The 18,772-nt window shown below is 38.4% G+C and overlaps 1 pseudogene; it reads left to right on the top strand.

Moving 5' to 3' along the window:
• Window positions 1-2,201: 2,201 nt before the first annotated feature.
• Window positions 2,202-18,772, top strand: part of LOC138893232 (uncharacterized) — a 62,439-nt pseudogene continuing 45,868 nt past the window's right edge.

Here is an 18,772-nt window from a genome sequence, read left to right as displayed (position 1 = left end):
TCATGGAACAAAGAAAATATCAAATATTAATAAATACAGGACAAGAAGAAAATTATATCACAAGAGAATTAGTAACAGAAACTGAAATAATAACTACTGAACAATTATGCCCTGAATTACCTAAAGAATTAATAATAAATGAAGAAATCACAGAGAAAGAAATAATTATTGGAGGAATACCTTTGATAATACAATTTAAAATATATCAAGAAAACAAAAACGAAAATATTACATTAGGAATAAAATGGTTAGAAAAAGTAAAACCATACAATATAGGAGATAAACAATTAACCATAACATACAAAGATAAGAAAATAATAATAAAAAGAACAGAAGAATGAAAATATATATACTCGCAAAAATTATAGTAGAAGGATATTATAATAGATACTATACACCAATGATAGACACAGGAGCAGAAGCTAATATATGTAAATATAATTGTTTACCAACAGATAAATGGGAAAAATTAAAAATACCTATGGTAGTAACAGGATTTAATAATGAAGGCAGTATGATTAACTACAGAGCCAAGAATGTAAAAATACAAATATGGGATAAAATATTAACTATAGAAGAAATATATAACTTTGAATTTACTACAAAAGATATATTACTAGGAATGCCATTTTTAGATAAACTATACCCACATATAATAACAAGGACACACTGGTGGTTTACCACACCATGTAAAAACAAAGTAGGAGCAAAAAGAGTAAATAATAAACAAAGAAAAAATACAGAATGGATAAAAGGAAGTGAAAAAATCACACAAAAATTAGAAAATATAAGTAAAAATATAACTACTCAATTAGAAATTATTATATTTACAATAGACAAAGTAAAAATAATCCAGAATGAATTAGAAAAATTATATAATGATAACCCTCTAAAAGGTTGGAATAAACATAAAACAAAAATAAAAATAGAATTAATAGAAGAAAACAGCATAATAACACAAAAACCTTTAAAATATAACTTTGATGACTTAGCAGAATTCAAAATGCATATAAAAGAATTATTAGATAACAATTACATACAAGAAAGTAATAGTAAACATACAAGTCCAGCATTTATAGTAAATAAACATAGTGAACAAAAAAGAGGAAAAAGTAGAATGGTTATAGATTACCGAAACTTAAATGCAAAAACTAAAACATATAATTACCCAATACCTAATAAGATATTAAAAATAAGACAAATCCAAGGATATAATTACTTCAGTAAATTTGACTGTAAATCAGGATTTTACCATCTAAAACTAGAAGATGAATCTAAAAAACTAACAGCATTTACAGTACCACAAGGATTTTATGAATGGAATGTCTTACCATTTGGATATAAAAATGCACCAGGAAGATACCAACATTTTATGGATAATTATTTTAGCCAACTAGAAAACTGTATAGTATATATAGATGATATATTACTATATTCAAGAACACAAGATGAACATATAAAATTATTTAAAAAATTCATACATATTGTAGAAAACTCTGGTATAAGCTTAAGCAAAACCAAAGCAGAAATTATGAAGAATCAGATAGAATTTTTAGGAATACAAATAGATAAAAATGGAATAAAAATGCAAACACATATAGTACAAAAAATAATTAAACTTGACGAAAACATAGATACAAAAAAGAAATTACAATCATTTTTAGGACTAGTAAACCAAGTAAGAGAATATATACCCAAATTAGCAGAAAACTTAAAACCTTTACAGAAAAAACTAAAAAAGGATGTAGAATATGGGTTTGATGAAAAAGATAAAGAACAAATAAGGAAGATTAAAATATTGTGCAAGAAATTACCAAAATTATACTTCCCAGATGAAAACAAGAAATTTACTTATATTGTAGAAACAGATTCGAGTAATCATAGTTATGAAGGAGTTCTTAAATATAAATATGATAAAGAAAAAATAGAACATCATTGCAGATATTATTCAGGATCTTATACGGAAGCACAAGAAAAATGGGAGATAAATAGAAAAGAATTATTTGCATTATATAAATGTTTATTAGCATTTGAACCATATATAGTTTACAACAGATTTATTGTAAGAACAGATAACACCCAAGTTAAATGGTGGATAACCAGAAAAGTACAAGATTCAGTTACAACAAAAGAAATACGCAGACTGGTATTAAATATATTAAACTTTACATTTACAATTGAAATAATCACTACTAAGAAGAATGTTATTGCAGATTACTTATCAAGACAAAGCTACCCAAACTGAACCAGATGACACAATGAAAAATATACTCTTAGCTATGACTACACTTTGTAAAAAAGTAGAAAGCATAGAAGAAGAGATACAGATAATAAAGAAAACAGCTAGTGGTCAGCAGCATGACTTGAAAAATGCGGAGATAAGATGATCGGAAGTCTCTAAAATTCCAGAGCTAGAAGGTGACGTTGAGAAACACCTAAAAACTCATAACAGTTTGTTAAATGCAGTTGCAGGAAGCAGCACAGCTAGCAGTTTATCTGCAAAGAAAAAGGAAGAAATTAAACCTAGATATACAAATACAAATATGAACAATCTATTTTCAAAACCATTCATACAGAAAAATATCCAAAATACCCAGAAAGAAATATTCCTACCACCACAGATAAACACCTACAAAGAAAGCCTAAACCAAGCCAAAAAGACATACAACCATATAACCCGTACATATATAGACAACATATATAAAATACAAAACTTCCTAAACAAAAATCCAAGATCCCAAACTACCCAAAATCCAGATGAAGATTATATTACTCATTATCTAACAGGATATAATAAACTAATAGCATTACCAAATACAAATGCAAAACTAGTAGCCACTTGTTACAATTACGGATTGCTAGATACAGTATATACACAAACAGGACAAGAGATAGCTACCATACCAGAATTATACAGAGCATTTATGCAATACAAAAGGATAACCAAAGGAACATTGTTCTATATAAGATTTTATTCAGCTACAGCAGAAATACTATATGAAGAGATAAAACCTATCATACAAGTTATCAAGATCGGACTTACAAGAGAGATGCTCATACCAGAAAAAATAGAAGAACAAGAAGAGATAGAAAAAATAAATATTCCAGACTTTTATGCAAATAAAAGGATTATCGGAATATCCACAATACTAAATGAACTAGCAAACAACTACCTAAACCAGAATGCTATTTGGAGTTATTATTCAAGAGAACAGACAATGATATATTCAAATTGTAGAGAAATACGAGAACCAGATATGGAAGAATTAAGACAATGGGTCTTAAGTCTTTTGAAGCCAGAACAATCTACAACCACAAGAGCTATAAGGACAAATTTTATTTCTCCAGAATTATTAACAAGATATTGCAAGTTAATCAGTCACAAATATCCAGACCACATATGCTCAAAATGCAAAGGAGAAGATAATATTGTTCCAGACGTACAACTGGAATAAACAAGAAGAAGATTACTGAAGAAGAAGACGACAAACTAGACGACAAAGAAATATGGCAGACAAAATAATATGAAAGATATATTAGATTCTTTTCTTTTTTTTATGTTATTTTGTTTTTTGTAAAAGTCGTAAAGTAAATAGTAAGAGTCAAGAGTCAGTTTCATGAACAGTAAAGGTCGTTCATGAATAGTAAGAGTTAAGAGTCAGTTTCATGAACAGTAAAGGTCGTTCATGAATAGTAAGAGTCAAGAGTCAGTTTCATGAACAGTAAAGGTCGTTCATGAATAGTAAAAGTCATTTTGTAATATTATAAATAAGCCTTTCGTTTATGAAATAAAACAGGCTACATCTTCAGGCCAAGGGCTTCTCTCTCCTCTCTCTTCTCTTCTCACAAGAAATACTTACAGATAAAATACTTAAAGAAAAAATACAGGAAAGCTATGGAAGATAAGCAAGCTATGAATCAGCAAGAAAATATGAAAGATCAACAAGAAGACACCAAGAATCTACAAAAACAGGTATGTAACACTATAAACATGACTAGCTAAACTAGTATATTCCTGATAATCTCATACATGTAGATTATAATTATCCATCATATAATAGTACTGTTATAAAAATCATCTTGAGTAAGTTTGCCATGAAAATATGCTAAGAGTAGGTAAGCCCAGACTATGCATCCTAAAGTTGAAACCGGTAGGCAGAAGGCCGTTTAGGGGAGTAAACATGAGTTGAAGCGCTGTTAGGGTAACTGATTGAAGCAGAAAATCATGGTAGTGACCAGAAAAGGTGATTAAAATAACTTATTATAATATGATGAATAAGGATAATAAACATAGAGATTAAAAGGAATATGTTTAGCAAATCATATGATAAGATGAACACTTACTTAATAGATGACGATATTAGCTATAAAACACTTATACTATATATACTAAAAAACATTAATAATGATGTAAGAAGAATAATCTATGAAAAATTAATTAGTTTTGAAATAACAGAAATAATGAATCAAAACTGGACAGAACTAATTATACCAGAAACAGACTTATATGAGCTAGATCTATATTTTGATAACATATAATGAATCATACATATCTACAATACTGGCAACAAACTACAGATAAAATAAATTTACTAAAAAACCTAGTAAAAGATAATATAGAACAATATCAAAGAACCCAAGATATAGAATACATAGAATATGTATTAGAATGTATATCAGAAATAATTAGAATAATTCCACTACAAAGAGAATTTTATGAGAAAGCTTTCTCATCTGATTAAATTATAAATGAAAACAATAAGGACCTTCAAAATGGTTATCATATCAAAGTCGACCATACTGAGCAGCAAAAGGTCCACTTGGGTCTCTAGACCCCCAATAGTCACCACACATGACCGATATACGCAGTCCACAATAATAGTATCGCCCATAGGAGTAGATACATGTACAGATGAAACTAAAGACTCACAGGGCATATCCAGAAAATGGGCGAAATACGAGAAAACATATAAATACGTGGAACCAGGGTCAAATAATACTGAGGAATCTCGGTGACAAACTGAGACAATATCTGTAATCACAAAATCTGAAGCAATAGCGTCTTGTCTGACAAAGAGGGCATAGAAACGGGCCTGGCCACACCCTGATCTGCCTCCCCCTCTAGGGCGACCCCTAGCTGACTGACCTCCACCCCGAGCTAACTGGGCGGGTGGTGAGGTAACTGGTGCTGAAGTCGGAGGCTGACTTCTCTGCTGAGATAGACCTCCATGATGATGAGGACAATGCCTCCACATATGCCCAAGCTCCCCACACTCAAAACAACTCCCTAGTGGTGGTGGCGGAAACTAAAGGGAACCCCCAGCACCAAGATTACTGGTAGAAGAACCTGGCATGGAAGACCCCTGAACAGATGGAGCATGGGACGAACTCTGAGCTAGAAGGGCACTAAGTGATGAGTGGCCCTGGTGAGAACTGTGAGAACCATGGCCAGATGATGCACCCCGATGAAATGGCAGAGCTGACTGAGCCTGTCTGAAATGACGACCTTTACCGTGCTGGAACTGACCCCCAAAAGGAGCACTGTTGAATCCACCCTGACCACGAGGCCTTTTGTCCTCCCTCTCAACCCTCTCCTGACTGCAAACCATCTCAATCTGTCGAGCAATGTCGACAACCTCATAAAAAGTAGCACCCGAAACCCTCTCTCCAGTCATGAGAAACTGTAGATAATAAGTAAGACCATCAATAAACCTCATGATCCTCTCTCTGTCCGTGGGAACCAACCAGATCGCATGACAGGCCAACTCGGAGAACCGAATATCATACTGTGTCACAAACATATCACCTTACCGGAGGATCGAGGAACGAACTTCTCCAAAATGACCATGGAGAACTACTGCCAAGTAAGGGGTGCTGCGCCAATAGGCCTACGCCTCTCGTAAGTCTCCCACCATCTGAGTGCAGCCCCATAGAACTGAACGGTAGTGATTGAGACCCCACAAGTCTCCAGAATACCAGTAGTACGGAGTATCCTCTGACACCTGTCCAAAAGGTCCTGAGCATGCTCTCTCTCTGTGCCACTGAAAGGTGGTGGCTGGAGTCTCCCAAACCTCTCCAACCTACGTTGATCATCCTCATGCATAGCAGGAACCACATAATCTTGAGCAACTGCAACCGGTTGGGTTAGTGGTGCCTCCGGTGTCTGAAGTCCCTGAATAACCTTCTCGGGGACGGGAGTCTGAGTGCCTCCCCTAGCCAGAGAAGTGGCTACAGCCGTCGAAATAGAGACCGCCTGAGCAAGGCTGGTACACGCTGTCAGAATCTGAGATAGGGCCTCATGAAGTCTTGGAATCACAATAGGCATAGGTGGTGCCTGAGCTTGTGCATCAACAACTGGATCCTAGTCCTGATCTGGGACAATCGGTGGATCTACAGGTACTGCCCCAGCTGTTGTATGGGCTGCACCTCTGCCCCTACCACGACCTCTACCTCGGCCTCTCGCGGCCCTGGCTGGTGGTACTGGTGGCTGGCCGACATGACCGGTAGCACTAGTCCTGAAACATAAGGAACCCTGATCGCCTTAAATTTGCTGTGGAGACTCAAGGTAAATTTGTTGCTACATTCGCAAGCTTCGGAGTCACCTTCCAGTTTTCGTTTTGCACTGTTTATCCTTATTTCTAGACAGTTATATTTAGAAGTTTTCTAGCAAACACTCTATAGAGCTTATGACTTGTACCACCGGTTTTGGAAATTTTAAGAGATTCTATTTAAATAATATTGTTATTTTAATTATTGTTAGGCTTACCTAGTCCCTAAGACTAGGATGTCATCATGATACCCAACGGAGGAAATATTAGGTCATGACAAGTAGGTTTACCTTGAGTCTCCACAGCAATGACCCGCACATTTACTAACGAAACATACCTGGATCTGCACAAAACAAAATGTGTAGAAGTGTAGAATGAGCACACCACAGCGGTGCCTAGTAAGTATCAAGATTAACCTCAGCGGAGTAGTGACGAGGTACAGTCAAGACACTCACTAGTCAAATAACCTGTGTCCTACTAAAATAATCGAGAACAAATAGCAGTGATATAAACAGTAAGGCAGCAAGAACACCATAATTATTGCTCCGACAAATAAGAAAGAACACAAGTACAACCAATTAAACAAGTCTTTCACATAAAAACCCTTCAAATAAAATACCTTCCAAATATATATTTCCTTCAAATATGTATCCATCGAATATAAAATTATTTCAAATAAATATCTTTAAAATAAAATTCTTCAATTTAAAATTCACCATGTGACACCTCATTTCATAATCATCAAATACGGGTCTCAACCCACCTTTATATTTCCACGGCACCTTTTGCCCATGTTTCTATCACAACTGCACGGACTACTCGTGTGCCAATAATATCAATATATATTCCCAATAAGGTAAGTTTAAAATATTTAAATCAAGTAGGAAATCAACAAAAGAATGAGTTTATTTTAAAAATTATTTGGGTGGAGAAAATAACATTTCAATAAAAATAAAACACCTGATAGTTGCTGATTTGAATGTGAAACTTATAAGAATTAAAGCATCTAACAATTTCTTTTATTCAAAACAACTTAACCTTAAAAATTAGTAAAAGCTGGAAACACAAATCCTCAGAGTCTCGTACAAGGGTCAAAGCCAACACATTACAGCAAGGAATAAAAACACACAATAAAATCAAATAATACATCGCGAAAGAACACAAGGATTTACATATCACGGAAAAACAAAATAACAAAATGCAAGTGCAACCATAGAAAATATCAACAAAAAGAGTACTCTCGAGGTACCGCCTCGTAGTCTCAAAAGTAAATATGCAACATCAACAATGCCCCCAGGCCATCACAAATCAATCCCCGACAAAACCCACCTTGTCTCGCCACGTGTGCAATAGTAAAGTGAATGCCTACCTTGTCTCGCCACACGTGCACAATAATGTTTCTACCTTGTCTCGCCACATGCGCAACCCCCCTTCCCCCCTCCCCTCCACACACACACACATATATATATATATATATATATATATATATATACATATATATATATATATATATATATACATATATATGTATATGTGCAAATATCAATAGTTATAATAGCACGACAGAAACCTCGTGCAAACACACGAACATAACTCCCACAATATAATGTGCCAATATCACATCTTATAAAATGCACCTCAAGTGCTCAAATGTTACAACATAGCATAGACTGCACATCAAATGCTCAAATATTACAATTATCATAGATTGCACATCAAGTGCTCAAATATCACAACTTGCCACAAAAATCAACCATACTTTATTTTCCACAATAAGGAGCCCATGGCTCGATCATAATGTGCACAAAAATCTTAACAAAATATTCGAAAATTAACAACTCAACAAAATAATATTTCACATAAAAATCAAGGTGGCAATTACACCAAATCATCATGTAAAAATAATTTCAACAAACAAGGATCTAGGCATGACAAATAGAGAATTTAATAGGTGCAAATAATTTTCCATTTAATACATAAGGGCGTCTAAAGATTTTTAACCAATGTAATTTGCACATATAACCCAAGTACGTACTCGTCACCTCGCGTACATAGTTTTTAATTATACAAATTGCACATAAGACTCAATGCCTAAGGGGTAATTCCCCCACTCGAGGTTAGGCAAAATACTTACCTTTTGAAGTTAGGCCGATATTCTAAAATAGCCTTCTTGCTTGAAATGACCTCCGGACGGCTCAAATCTATCCAAATTAATTGTATAACTTCATTAAAATTCATCGAAAATAATTCCGGATAATAATACATTGACTAAAAATATTATTCTAAAAAGTCAACAAAAGTCAACGCGGGACTCGCCTCTCGGAACCCGACATAATTTTCATGAAATCCGAACACCTTTTCCGATACGAGTTCAACCATACCAATTTTATCGAATTCCAATAATAACTCGACTTCCAAATCTTAAATTTTCGTTTTTGGAAGATTTTATAAAATTCTTGATTTTCTTCCATTAAATCCGAATTAAACGATAAATATAATCATATATTCATGAAATATAATCACTTTAGGATATAGAACACTTACGCAAGTCAAAGTCGTGAAGAACTCCTCCAAAATCGCCCAGAAACCGAGCTCCAAAATCTCAAATCGAAAATGGCGAAATGACCATTTTTGGTCCTAAATGTTCTGCCCAGATTCCGCTTATGCGGACTAATTTCACGCACCTGCGAGCTCGCTTTTGCTAGAAATTTCTCGCTTCTGCGATGCCCACTGACCTCTCGCACCTGCGGAGAAGTTCCGCTTCTGCGGTCTCGCAGGTGCGGGATAATTTTTGCACCTGCGACCACCGCCCATGCCTGCTCCTTTCGCATCTGCGCTCCATTTCATCGTAGATGCGATGACACCAGTGGCAGATTTCCAGCAGTTCCTTCAAGTCCAAATTTTGGTCCGTTTAACCATCTGAAACTCGCCCGAGGCCCTCGGTACCTCAACCAATTATACCAACATGTCCCAAAATACAATACGAACTTAGTCGAGGCTTCAAACCACATCAAATAACGACGAAATTACGAATCGCGCGTCGAATCAAATTTTGAGTTCTCAAATCTTCCAACTTCTATATTTTGTGCCGAAACGTATCAAATCAATCCGGAATGTCTTCAAATTTTATACACAAGTCATAAATAACGTAATGGAGCTATTTCCATCTCCGGAATCAAAATCTGACCCTGTTATCCAAAAATTCACCCTTCGGTAGGATTTTTCCAAAAATCTTCTATTTTTCAACTTTTGCCAAAATGCATCAAATTGTCCTACGGACTTCCAAATCCGAATCCGGTCATACGCCAAAGTCCGAAATCGCCATATGAAGCTATTGACATCATCAAAATTCTATTCCGAGGTCGTTTGCTCAAAAGTTAACTTCTGGTCAATTCTTTCCATTTAAGCTTCAAAATGAGAATTTTTTTTCTTTAAATTAAATTCCGAATCTTCCGAAAACCAAACTCGACCACACATGCGGGTCACAATACATATTGCGAAGTTTCTCGAGACTTTAAGTCACTGAACAGGGCTTAATTTCTCAAAACGACAAGTCGGGTCGTTACACTAATATCCATATATAGCATGATTATGTAAGAATTGTTTCAGCAGTATTTGAGTTAATATTTCCATAAATTTCGATTCTACAAATGACATTTGATGTAAATATAAGTTTAGCATACTCGATTATCACTTTACTATTTCTCACCACAAACCTCACCTCTTTCGTATGAAATTAGAGTTGAATTTAAAGGCTCACATGAAAATTAAGCATTTGTCTCACTCGAATGGGGAAGGAGGTTAGACATGACAAATTACCAGTGCTTGTTGTAATAGCATAAGGGTGTGAACAAAATTTACATTTCCGAATTTTAGCAACTTTATTTGCCTCAAAATACTTGAGACACACTGATGTTGTGGACTTATGCATTGGTTTTGCTCTACGAGCAGCATTCCCTTTCTCTTTCTCTGAAGCTCCCAAACCGAGCTCGATGTCTACAGGTTCCATTTCTGCTCCCATGAAATAGAGAAAGAGAAAGAGATGAGATCATAAATGCATAGCAAATGCAGTAAGACCAACAAAGGTCAAACAGCTTTGTGAAAAGAATTGTATACAAATCTTTTTAATGAATCAATCAATTTAACTACACCTCAATCCCAAATTCAATTAGGGTCATCTAAGTGAATCTTCTACATCTATTCTGCTTTATTCAGTACTATATACAAACCTGATAAATAGGAGGGGGAAAAAAGCAAGTTCCTTTTTTCTTTTGTTTAAATAGATGCAAGGTCTTAAGTAGAAGAGTACCTCTTAAGGTCTTACAAGCACAATAAGAAGTGGAGTAAAAGGCTTATGTAAAGACTCGATTAGATAACCATGAATCAGAGAATACATATTGAAAAACATATAGAAGTAACCATTTAAATCCTACTAGTCTTGTACGTCACAATACAATGAACTTATTTAGGAATAGTATTCTCGTAAATGTTACTCCATCCATCCCAAATGAATGGTGTGATCCGAAGTATGAGAATTCTAAACGTAACTAATCAAATACTCCTTTCGTTCCATTTTATGTGAACCTATTTCCTTTTTGGTCCTTTCCGAAAAGAAAAAAGACCTATCACTTTAGTCCATTATCTTTTATTTATAGTTTCCTTTATTTACACATTGCACCCTTAATTTCCTTTTGTCTGTTATGTGAGAAGTCCAGACCAGTTAGTAAAGACTCGGTATGATATTTAACCATGAACCATAGAATACATAATGAAAAACATACAGAAGTAACCGAGATAATCCAACTTGTCTTGCACGTCACATTTAAATGAGCTTATTTAGGAATAGAAATATAGTAAATGATATTCCTTCCATCCCATAATGAACGGTGTGGTCCGCAGTACGATAATTCTAAAAGGATCTAATAATCAAATATACAAGTAACTTCCAGACATTGATTCATTCTTATAATCAAATATATACAAGTAACTTTCAGACATTGATTCATTCTTATAATCAAATATATACAAGTAACTTTCAGACATTGATTCATTCTTTCTCGGAAAATGGAGGTTCAATTTTAGAACTAAATAGATAATATCTTATACCATTTTTTTGATAAAGTAAGATTTTATTGATATTTGAAAAATACTTGATACCATGCTTTTAAATAATTGAAAATACTAAGAATGAGTTTGATCAAGTCTTGGTCAAACCAAGAATCGTTTGCTTCTTTAAAACAATACTCAAAATGGGATAGAGGGAAGTAAGAAGATAGACTTGTCAAAGCAAACATCAACTGTAAAGCAATATATATGGAAAGAAATGACAAAAAGACATAAAAGCCATCAATTTGGAAGAAAAAAAACCATGACATAAAAGTAAAATATATATGGGTCCGGGCCGCCGACCCAGATCGTCTAAAATTTTGTCGGACCATCAAATACTACCTAAGGAACAATAGTCACCGCCTCGCCATGATCGTTCCTCATTTTTTGGCTTTTTAGGGCCATAAAACTGGAATTTCGCCCGATTCCCAGATTTTTGTGTGCTATAGCCCACACCTTCTACATGGGCCAAGACGCCGGACCCTAATCGCCTAAAGTTTTGCTGGACCATGAAAAATGACATAAGGAACTGCCTCACCATGATTGTTCCTCGTTTTTTGGCGTTCTTGGGCCATTAAACTAGAATTCCGCCTCATTCCCAGATATTTATGTGTTATAGCCCACCCTCCTGCATGGGCCCAGGCCGTCGGACCCGGATCGCCTAAAATCTTGTCGGACCATCAAAATCGACCTAAGGAAATATAGGCGCCGCCTCGCCATGACAGTTCCCCATTTTTTGGTGTTCTAGGGCCAAAAAACTAGAATTCCATGCGATTCCCAGATTTTCATGTGCTATAGCCCACACCTTCTGTATGGGCTCTGGCCGCCGGACCCGGATCTCCTAAAATTTTGTCGGACCATCAAAAATCACCTAAGGAACAATACACGTCCTCGCCATGACTGTTCCCCGTTGTTTGGTATTTTAGGGTATAATACTAGAATTCCGCCCGATTTCAAGATTTTTCCATGCGATAGACCACACCTTCTGCATGGGCCCAGGCCGTCGAACACGGATCACCTAAACTTTTGCGGGACCATAAAAAATGACCTATGAAGCAATAGTCATCGCCTCGACTTGACCGTTCCTCATTTTTTGGCGTTTTAGGGCCATAAAACTAGAATTCCCCCCGATTCCCAGATATTTGTATGCTATAGCCCAAGCCTTTTGCATGGGCCCCGACCGCTAGACTCGTATCGCCTAAAATTTTGCCAAACCATCAAAAACCACCTAAGGAACAATAGTCACCACCTCGTCATGACCATTCCCCATTTTTGGCATTTTAGGGCCATAAAACAGGAATTCTGCTCGATTCCCAGATATTAGTGTGCGATAGCCCAATCCTTCTGCATAGACACAGGCTGCCGGACCAGGATCACATAAACTTTTGTCGGACCATCCAAAATTACCTAAGGAACTATAGTCACCGCCTCTCCATGATCATTCCTCATTTTTGGCGTTTACGGTCATAAAACTAGAATTCCACATGATTCTTTGATTTTCATGTGCACCCATGCCTTCTGCAAGGGCCTGAGCCGACGGACCTGGATCGCCTAAAATTTTGGCTGAATATAAAATACGACCTAAGTAACAATTTTCACTGCCTTGCGATGACCGTTCCTCTTTTTTGGCGTTTTAGGGCCATAAAAATAAAATTCTACCTTATTCCGAGATGTTCGTGTGCTAAAACCCACGCCTTCTGCATGAGGTCGGGCCACCGGACCCGGATAGCCTAAAATTTAGCTGAACCATCAAAAACGTCCTAAGGAACAATAGTCATTGAATCGCCAGGACCGTTCCTCGTTTATGGCATTTTAGGGCCATCAAGCTTGAAATTCTCCCCTAATTCCCAGTTTTTTGTGTGCTATAGCCCACGCCTTCTGCATGCATCGGGATGTTTGATCATCATAAACGACCTAAGGAACTATAGTCACCACCTCGCCATGACCCTTCCTCATTTTTTGGCGTTTTAGGTCCATAAAACTGGAATTCCGACCGATTTCTAAATTTTCGTGTGTTAGCCTACGCCTTTTGCATGGGCCCTAGCCGCCGGACATGGATCGCCTAAAAGTTTTTCTGACCATCATAAACGTACTAAGGAAAAATAGTCACCACCTCGCCATGACCGTTCCCCGTTTTTTTGGCATTTAGGGCCATAAAACTGTAATTCCGCCTGATTCCCATATTTTCGTGTACTACAACTCACGCCTTCTGCATGGGCCAGGGCCGCCAGACATGGATTGCCTAACAGTTTGCCGGACAATAATAAACAACATAAGGAATAATAGTCACCGCCTCGCCATGACCGTTCCTCATTTTGTTGGTGTTTTAGGGCCATAAAACTGAAATTCTGCCCAATTTTAAAATTTAGTGGGCTAAATCCCACGCCTTCTGCATGGCCCGAGTAGACGGTCCCGGATCACCTATATTTTTGTCGTACCATCAGAAATGACATAAGGAACAATAGTCACCGCATCGCCATGACCATTACTCGTTTTTTGGCATTTTAGGGCCATAAAACTGGAATTTCGATCTATTCCTAGATTTTCGTGTACTACAGCTCACGCCTTTTGCATGGGCCTGGGCCGCCGGATATGGATCGCCTAAAATTTTGCCGGACCATAAAAAATGACCTAAGGAACAATAGTCACCTACTCGCTATGACCGTTACTCGTGTTTTGGTGATTTACGATCATAAAACTAAAATTCTGCCAGATTCCCTAATTTTTGTTTGCTATAGCCCACGCCTCTACATAGGGCCGGGCCGCAGAACATGGATTTCCTAAAAATTTTCTGGACCATAATAAACGACCTAAGGAATAATAGTTACTGACTCGCCATGACCGTTACTCGTTTTTTGGCGTTTTAGAGTCATAAAACTGGAATTGCGCTCGATTCCCAAAATTGCTAATGCTATCGCTCATGCCTTCTGCATGGGCCAGGGACACCAGACCTATACCGCCTAAAATTTTGTCGGACCATCAAAAGAAACCTAAGGAACAACAGTCACCGCATCGACATGACTGTTCCTTATGTTTTGGCATTTTAGGGCCATAAAACTGAAATTTTGCCCGATTCCTAGATTTTCAAGTGCTATAGCTCATGTTCTGCATAGGCCTGGGCCGTCGGACATGGATCGCTTAAAATTTTGCTTGAATATAAAAAAACAACCTAAGTAACAACTGTCACTACCTCGCGATGACTGTTCATCATTTTTTGGCATTTTAGGGCCATAAAATTGGAATTCATTCTGATTCCCAGATTTTTCTGTGCTAAAGCCCACTCCTACTGCATGGACTCGGGCCGCTGGACCCGGATCGTCTAAATTTTGCTAGACTATCAAAAATGGCCCAAGGAACAATAGTCACCGCCACTCCATGATCGTTCCTCGTTTTTGGCATTTTAGGGCTATAAAACTGGAATCCCCCCCCCCCTGATTCCTAGATTTTTGTGTGCTATCACCCACGCCTTCTGCATGGGCCTAGATCGCCTAAAATTTTGCTTGATAATCAAAAATGTCCTAAGGAACTATAGTCACCATCTTGCCAAGACTGTTCCTCATTTTTGGCGTTTTAGGGCCATAAAACTGGAAGTCCACCTGATTCCCAAATTTTCATATGCTATGGCCCATGCCAATGCATTGGCCCGGGCTGCCAGACATGAATCGCCTAAAAGTTTTCTTTACCATCATAAACGACCTAAGAGAAATTAGTCACCGCCTGGCCATGACCGTTCCTCATTTTTGACATTTTAGGGCCATAAAACTGAAATTTCGCCTCAATCCCATATTTTCGTTTGCTACTACTTACACCTTCTACATGGCCCCAGGCCGCCGGACATGGATTGCCTAAAATTTTGCCGGACCATCATAAACGACCTAAGGAACTATAGTCACTGCCTCGCCACCACTGTTCCTCATTGTTTTAGCGTTTTAGGGCTATAAACTGGAATTCCACCCAATTTAAAGATTTTTATGTGCTTTAGCCCACGCCTTCTGCATGGGCCCGGGCCGCCAGACCATCAAAAACGACCTAAGAATTATAGTTACCGCCTCTCCATGACCATTACTCATTTTTTGGCATTTTAGGGCCATAAAACTAGAATTTCGCCCGATTCTCAGATTTTCGTATGATGTTGCCCACGCCTTCTATATGCGCCTGGGTCACAGTAAATTTTGCCAGACTATAAAAACAACCTACGGAACTATAGTCATCATCTCGTCATGACTGTTTCTCATTTTTTGGCATTTTAGTGCCATAAAACTAGAATTTTGACCGATTCCTAGATCTTCATTTGCTATAGCCTATACCACCTGCATGGGCCCAGGCCGCCGGAACCGGTTTACCTAACATTTTGCCGTTCCATAAAAAATGACCTAAGGAACAGTAGTCACCGCCTCTCCATAATTGCTACTTAGTTTTTAGCATTTTAGGGCCATACTATTAGACTTCTGCCCGGTTCCCAGATTTCCGTGTGTTATAGAGCATGCCTCTGCGTGGGGCCGAGACGCCAGATACAGATCGCCTAAAATTTTTCTGGACTATAAAATATGGCCTAAGGAACAATAGTCACCGCCTCGCCATGACCGTTCGTTTTTTGGCATTTTATGGCCATAATACTGGAATTCCGCCCGATTCCCATATTTTCGTGTGCTATAACCCACGCCTTCTGCATGGGCCCAGGCCGCCGGACCTTGATTGCCTAAAATTTTGCTGGACCATAACAAATGACGTAAGGAACAATCGTCACTGCATCGCCAAGACCGCTCCTCATATTTTGGCATTTTAGGGCTATAAAACTAAAATTCCGCCTGATGCCCAGGTTTTCGTGTACTACACCTCACGCCTTTCGCATGGGCCCGGGCCACAGGACATAGATTGCCTAAAATTTTACTAGACCATCAAAACGACTTAGGAAATAATAGTCATCGCCTCGCCATGACCGTTCCTCATAATTTGGCATTTTAGGGCCATACAACTGGATTTTCGCCCGATTTCCAGATTTTTGTATGCTATATAGCCCACTCCTTCTGCATGGGCCCGGACTGCTGGATCCAGATAGCCTAAATTTTGTCGGACCATCAAATACAACCTAAGGAATAATAGTCAACACCTCCCCATGATTGTTACTCATTTTCTGGCATTTTAGGGCCATAACACCGGAATTCTATCTGATTTCCACATTTTCCTGTGCTATAGCCTACGCCTTCAGCGTGGGCCCGGACCACCGAAAGCAGACCGCCTAAAATTTTTCTTGACCCTAAAAAATGACCTAAGGAACAATATTCACAGTCGCGCTATGACGGAAATAAAACTGGAAATCCGCTCAATTCTAGAAACTAAGAACAATCATGTCGGGGCGGTGACCGATGTTCCTTAGATTGTTTATGATGGTCCATAACACTTTTGGGCAGTCCGGGTCCGATGGACCGGTCCCACATGGAACCCGTGGGTTATAGCACACGAAAATATGGAAATTAGGCCGAATTCCAGTTTTACGGCCATAAAATGCCAAAACAACGAGAAACCATCATGGAGGGGTGGTGACCGATGTTACTTAAGTCATTTGTTATGGTCATTAGAACTTTTGGGCTTTCCGGGTCGGGTGGCCTGAGCCCACGTGAATGGCGTGGTCTATAGCACACGAAAATATGGGAATTGGGCCGAATTCAAATTTTATGGTTGTAACACGCTAAAAACGAGGAACGATCATGGCGGGGCAGTGAGAGATGTTCCTTAGGTCATTTTTAATGGTCCGTAATAATTTTGGGCGGTCCGTATTGGGTGTCCCGAGCCCACGCAGAAGGCGTGGGCTATAGCACGTGAAAATATGGGAATCAGGTTGTATTCCAGTTTTATTGCCGTAAAACGCAAAACAATGAGGAACGGTTATGGCAAGGCATGACCGATGTTCCTTAGGTCGGTGTTTATGGTCCATAAATATTTATGACGATCCGGTTCGAGTAGCCCGGGCCCACATAAAAGGCGTGGGCTATAACACAAGAAAATATAGGAATCGGGCCGAATTCCAGTTATATGGCCGTAAAAATGCCAAAATACGAGGAACGATCATGGAGGGGCGGTAACCAATGTTCCTTAGGTCATTTTTGATGGTCTATAAATATTTTTGATGATCCGGTTCGAGTAGCCCAGGTCCACGCGAAAGGCGTGGGCTATCGCCTACGAAAATATGGGAATCGGGCCGAATTCTATTTTTATGGCCGTCAAATGACAAAAATGAGGAACGGTCATGGCGGGGCGGTTACCGATGTTCCTTAGGTCATTTTGGATGGTCCGTAAATATTTTGGACGATCCGGGTCGAGTTGCCCGGCCCACGCGAAAGGCATGGGCTATAGCACACAAAATTATGGGAATCGGGCCGAATTCCAGTTTTATGGCCGTAAAATACCAATAAATGAGGAACGATCATGGCGGGCGATGACCGACGTTCCTTAGGTCATATTTTAAGGTCCGTAAGAATTTTGGGCAGTCCATGTCGGGTGGCCCGGTCCCACGTGGAAGGTGTGGGTTATAGCACACGAAAATATGGGAATCCACTCGAATTACAGTTTTATGGCCGTAAAACACCAAACAACGAGGAACGATCATGGCAGGTCGGTGAACGATGTTCCTTAGGTCATTTTTGATGGTCCATAAAAAGTTTGGGCGGTCCAGGTCGGGCGGCCAGGGCCCATGCGAAAGCGTATGATATAATACGAAAATATGGGAATCAAGTCGAATTCTAGTTTTATGGCCGTATAATGCCAAAAACCGAGGAACGGTCACAGCAGGGCGGTGATCGATGTTCCTTAAGCCGTTTTTGATGGTCCATAAAATTTTTGGCATGTCTGGGTTGGGCCCATGCAGAAGGCGTGGGCTATAGCAAACGCAAATATGGGAATCTAGATGAATTCAAGTTTTATGATCGTTAAACGCCAAAAAACGAGGAACAGTCATGGCGGGGTGGTGACCTATGTTCCTTAAGTCATTTTTTATTGGTCCGTAAAAATTTCTGAAGGTCCGATTCGGGCCCCCGCGGAAGGTGTGGGCTATAGCATATGAAAATATGGGAATCAGGCCGAATTCTAGTTTTATGGCCGTTAAACGCCAAGAAAATGGG

The sequence above is a fragment of the Nicotiana tomentosiformis genome, chromosome 5, assembly GCF_000390325.3.
Source record: "Nicotiana tomentosiformis chromosome 5, ASM39032v3, whole genome shotgun sequence".
Taxonomy (NCBI): domain Eukaryota; kingdom Viridiplantae; phylum Streptophyta; class Magnoliopsida; order Solanales; family Solanaceae; genus Nicotiana; species Nicotiana tomentosiformis.
This window is presented reverse-complemented; position numbering and strand designations above follow the sequence as displayed.